Below are 5,746 nucleotides of genomic sequence, written 5' to 3'. Positions count from 1 at the left end.
CGAGACTGCGGCCCAGCCTCTCTCACTGCCCCAGCGCCATGCGGACATTTGCCCCTTGACAGACCATTTCTCCACACTGCAGGTGCCTTGTTGAGACAGCCTGGCTGGCTGAGAGCCATCGGCATTGAGACTGGATGCCCAGCCGGGTGCCCACAGGCCAGTACCGCCTGAGAAGGAGGGGTCTCTGGAGGCCACAGGCAGAGCCACTGAGATGGATTTTTAGGCAGAGGGCCCCAGATGCCTCCTGGGACCCCCGGCCTGGCTGCCAGGAAGGGTCTGTGAGCTACAGACTAGGGAGCTGAGTCCCTGGGTTGCCAAGGCAACATGGAAGCCCCTGACTTTGAGCAGAACACAGGGCCCTAGGGACCGCCGCAGCCCCTGCAGTGGAGCCCGCAAAGGTGTCATTCTTTCTGACCCGGCTCTTGGGGTTTTGGGTGGTATCATTGTTTAGGAAGAAAACACATGGGCTGTGTATGGCATGAGCAAGTACAGACGTCACTGGGATCGGCTAATGAAGATGACAGAGGATTCTAAAGTGACTCGGGGATGCCGTGATGGGGACAGGCTGGGTGGCATCAGCACACTGCTGTCATGCTGACATTTCCACTGCAGTCCCTGTTAAGCCAGAAAGAACAAAAGCGTGCTAGGGAAAATAAGCATGGCTTTCTTGTGAAACAGCTCATTTCAAAACTACTGACCGCAAGCTGGCAGTCCGAAATTGGGCAGAGCCTCTTGGGACCAGCTGGACCAGGAAGAAGGTCCAACCAGCCTTTCCTCAGGGCCTGGACTCTCTGGGTAACCCCAAGGCCTGGAAGAAAGTTTCCAGATCCTTCTTTGCACAAATGAACTGCAGATTTGAAATCAGCAAGAAGGTTCAGAACCTGGGCCCACAGGACTGGAACCACGGGAGTCTCAGATCCTCAAACCGGCTGGGTTTGCTTCAGTTTCCTCAGAACCAGCGTGCAGGTGCGTAGCTGGTGGGACGGGCCACCTGGGTTTCTAGGGACGATGTCCCGACAGCAGAGGTGAGATTTCACAGAATGGAGGATGTGACATGATCTGTAACGAATCCAGCAGAAGCTCCGGCACTTAGAGGGAGAATGGAGGCCTGGGTGTCCCGGCCCACCTCATTGTTCCCTCTCCTGGAGCAATCTGTGTCCATGGGGAAGGTTCTCACTCAGTCCACGCCTGGCAAATCCCATGGAGATGCCAGGCTGATCCTGGAACAAGGGCTGGCTGGAGCTGGCTCACAGGCCTGGGGCTGGTCAGCAGCAGGGCAGTGGGAAAGAGTGATCTTTGGACTCCTCTACCTGGCTCATAGCCCAGCTCCAGCTGTCCCTGCTGGGCACCCCTGGTGGTGGTGTCACCAGCCTGGGCCTCCGTTTCTTTTTTCTTTTTTTTTTTCTGAGAGACAGTCTTGCGCTGTCACCCAGGCTGGATTACAGTGGCTTACAGGCACGCACCACCACACCCAGCTAATTTTTGTATTTTTAGTAGAGATAGAGTTTCGCCATGTTGGCCAGGCTGGTCTTGAACTCTTGACCTCAGGTAATCTGCCCACCTCCCAAAGTGCTGGGATGACAGGCGTGAGCCGCCACACCCGGCCTTCGTTTCTTTATGGACAGTGTGCGGTCCCAACATCCTGAAGCGGGTGTGAGGTGCGAGTGGGCAGCCTTAGGGTGGGCCCTGCTGCTGCCCTTGCCCCTGCGCTCCTAAGCTGGCCATGTGCTACTCTGCTGCTCTTCTGGGTGCTTTTTCTTCTTTTTAAACCAGGCTTGATTGGCTTAGGAAGAAACAGGAGACACCATGTACCATGCAGTTAAAAATAAAACTCAGATTAAATCAATATTGAATTCAGTCCTGTCCTGGCTTCCTAGGGCTGCGGAAATGCAAACTGGAGGGTTTAAAACCACGGCAACTTATTCCCTCCCGGTTCTGGAAACTAGATGCCCAAATGCGTGTTGAGGGGCTGAGCTCCCTGCAGGCTGTGGGGAAGGACCCATCCCACGCCTCTCCTGGCTGCCAGTGGCTTGTAGACGCCTCTCTCCAGTCGCTGTCTCTACCACCGTCTCCACATCTTCCTGTGGCCTCCTTACAACGACAGCCATTGGAGTGAGGGCCACTCAAGTCTAGTCTGACTTCACTCCATTTACCTGATTCTATCTACAAAGGTCCTATTTCCAAATAAGGTCACATTTTGAGCATCCAAGGGGATGTGTTTTGGGGAGACTGGATTCCACCAGCACCAGCATCAGGGAGGGCGGGGCACGGAGATGACACCAAGGCCCAGGGTGCGCGCCCTGGAGGGGCTCGGGCAAGGGTGGGCCGGGCTGCTCTGAGGCGTGAGCTGCGTGGGTACATCTCACTCACAGGGGCCGTGGATTCAGGGAGGGTGGGGAGGAAACTGCCCAGAAGGGGAGACACCAGCTCAGTGGTGAGGCTGGTAAGAGGCCTCTAGCAGAAGGGGCAGCTGGGCAGGGCAGAGGTGTGGGAGCCACACAGCAGGGGACATGGTCCACCCAGGCTCTTCGCCCTGCCTTCGCCTTGGGCCCCAGACTAGACTCACCCTGACAACGCCTGCTCCCCATCTGCCGTCTCTGGGGACCCCTCTGGGTTCCCCCACTCATAGAGAATGCCGAGGAGTTCAGGATAGGACAAGCACATGTCCCTCAAGGCTGCTGTGGCGACGCCCAGGACCTGATGTCTGAGCTCTTCTCTAGACTGGCTGGTCACCCACCTGCTGCCTCTAAAACCAGATAAGAGAAGGTGGGGGAGAGGGTCAGGAGCCGCTCCGGCCCAGGAGCAGAAGCCCCCCGTGGCGGCCTCAGTGTGGGCCTCCTGCAGGCTGTACTAGAGGGGTCGCAGCAGTCCTCACCCAGGGGCCACGCCATCCCAACAGGAGGCCACCAGAGGCCCCGTCCTACGTTTTGGAGCGTGGACAGCCAAATTGGGTCATTCAGAACCAACCCGGTCACTTTGGAGGGAATGGGCTGTGCCCCATCCTCCACGCAATACCGGGCCAAGGGCAGCAGGACTGAGGGGCCCCTGGGAGCTCTCTCCTGCACCCAGCCCCGGCCAGCTCTCCCACAGGCCTCTCTTCTTAGGTGAGGCTGAAAAGGTGGGTCGAAGGCAACAACCCCAGAGCCTCTGGCCGCTCCTACCCGAAGTGCCGGGCCCTGTGTGGGTGAAGGCGGGCAGCTTCCTCCTCGACTTGTTCTGTGTGTTTCTTCACTGACCAGTTTACCTGGGTATGTGGACAGAAGGTGAGCAGCTGGAACTGTGAAGGTGTCCACGCTTTTAGAGTCAGTTCCTCTTCCAGAAGGGGCCAGGGACGGGGCAGGATGGCCGGGCAGTGCGGGAGAGTCTTCCCCGCTGGCCACATTCTCCCCATGCTGGGGAGGGGTGATCAGAAGCCCACCAAATGGACAGGGAAGTAGGGACAGGTGAGCCAAACTGGATGACTCTGTCCCTGGAAGCCCCATGACTGCCTCGTCTCCATTCCCTCTAAAATGCTGGGTCCACAAAACCACAGTGACATGCCTCTTCATGCCCACTGTGATGGCTACCATCAAAACACAGCAGAAGATTACAAGTGCCTTCAAGGAAGTAGAGAAGCTAGACCCCTTGTGCATTGTTGGCAGCGCTGGGAATGCGGCAGCCGCTGTGGGAAATGATGAGGGATTCCGCAAACAGCATGGCGATCCACAGGCCGTTCACAGCAGCAGGAGGTGGGACACCCAAGCATCCATCAACAGATAAATGAAGAAACAGAACGTCCCACACAATGGAATATTACTCAGCCTTAAAAAAGAAGGAAGTTCAGAGGCATGTGCCACACAGAGGAACCTGAAGGGCATCATGCTGAGTGAACAAAGCCGGTCCCAACAGGACAAATGCTGTGTGGTTCCACGTGTACGAGGTCTCTGGAGTACTCAACCCATAGAGGCAGAAAGCAGAGTGGGAGGTGCCGGTGCTGGAGAGCGAGTGTGTAACAGGGTCAGAGTTTCAGTTTGGGAAGAGGGGAAAGTTCGGAGATGGATGGTGTGATGGTTCCCTAACAGTGTCAGTGCACTTAATATCACTAAACTATGGTTTACATTTCATGTTATGTGTATTTACTGCAATAAAACAATTTAAGCCAGGTCCAAGAGTCCAGCAGGAACCAAAAGGACCTCCCAGTAACTCCCTGCCATGTCCTTATAAACCCAAGCACCCTCTGGCATGGAGAGAGGCCTAGCACAAGAGGCTGGCAGTGGGCTGGGCCTTGGCACCCCACCTGCAGCCCTGCCTGGGCCCCACATCTGTGAGGGCTACACCAGGTGCCCCCAGAAGTTCCGAGTTCTCAAGAGACACTTCAGCTTTCTCATCCCCACAATCTCGTTCCCTCCATTCTGAGTGCCTCCCCTGAACCTGACACATTCTCCCAGTGGGAGCTATGCTCTCCCCCACCCCAGCCTGATGACGGGTCCTGCTGCTGCCCTGATACCCTGGCACTTCAGGCATCTGCTAAAAGGGCCCAGAACCAGGAACACAGGTGCTTCTGAGCAAGGCCCAGCTGCTCCTCCAGACCAGGCTTGGGCCAAGCTCAACCGCAGAACCACCACCAGCTGCTGGAGGATCAGGGCAGAGGTCGGGCTGTGACAGCCACCTGTTACTTTCTCCTAATCACACCTGAACAAGTGAGCACATTCTCCTGCCAGATACCAGCAGCCAGACAGCTAGTGCCCCTCCAGCCTAGGAGCGCATCTTCCTCAGACGTGTGCCTGCACTGCCACACACGTGGTGCTGGACAGACCTGTGTACCGGGGGTGGTGTGTGTCTGCTTGTGCACCAGGCATGGTGTGTGTATGTGCTTGCTAGGGGAGGTGTGTTTGTGTGGGTGTGTCTGTGTGCCAGGGTGGTGTCTGTGTGTGGGTCTGTGTGCACCAAGGGTGGTGTGTGTGTGTCTGCAAGTGGGTCTGTGTGTATGTGTCTTTGTGCACTAGGGGTGCTGTGTATCTGTATGTGTCTGTGTGCTGTGTGTCTGTGTCTCTGTGTGATTCTGTGTGCGCACTGGGGATGCTGTGTGTCTATGTGTGCACCAGGGGCAGTGTGTGTGTCTGTGTGCACTGAGGGTGATGTGTGTGCGCACTGGGGACAGTGTGTATGTCTGTGTGTATGTCTGTGTGTGTGTGTTGGGGTGCTGTGCATGTCTGTGTGTGTGCATCTGTGTGTGTATGTGTGTGCGCTGGGGGGAGTCTGTGTGGGGATGTGTCTGTGTGCTGGGAGTGGTGGGTGGGTGGGTGTGTGTGTGTGTGTGTGTGTGTGTGTCCCACGCTGTGGTCAGCTCTGCCCCTCTCTGGGGACTTGCTGGGGCGGAACCCAAGGGCCTCAGCCACTGCTGACGACGGAGAAACGTCTTTCTTGGGGTCACTGTCAGGACTCCTGACTGCACTGCGGGTGCTGATGAGGGGGGACACTGTTCCTCCCTGGAAGGGTGTGGCCCCTTGGAGAGCCCAGGCAGGAGAAGCCGGCCACAGCCAGGCTGCTCGCCAAGAGCTTCCCTGGCCCTAGGTCCCGGCCAGAGGCAAGTGCGCGCGGGAGCAAGGGCCTGATTGGCCACCTCGAGTCATGTGACACCTAGAGGGGTTGTGGGCGGGTGCAGCGGCTCCCTGCGCTGGCCATGGGCTGTGGCGGCTGCCATGTTGCTGTGGCGGCTGCCATGTTGCTGTGGCGGCTGCCATGTTGCTGTGGCGGCTGCCATGTT

This window comes from Cebus imitator, unplaced genomic scaffold (genome assembly GCF_001604975.1).
Source record: "Cebus imitator isolate Cc_AM_T3 unplaced genomic scaffold, Cebus_imitator-1.0 Scaffold112, whole genome shotgun sequence".
Lineage (NCBI taxonomy): Eukaryota > Metazoa > Chordata > Mammalia > Primates > Cebidae > Cebus > Cebus imitator.
The sequence above is the reverse complement of the archived record's forward strand: the minus strand, read 5'-3'. Positions refer to the sequence as shown.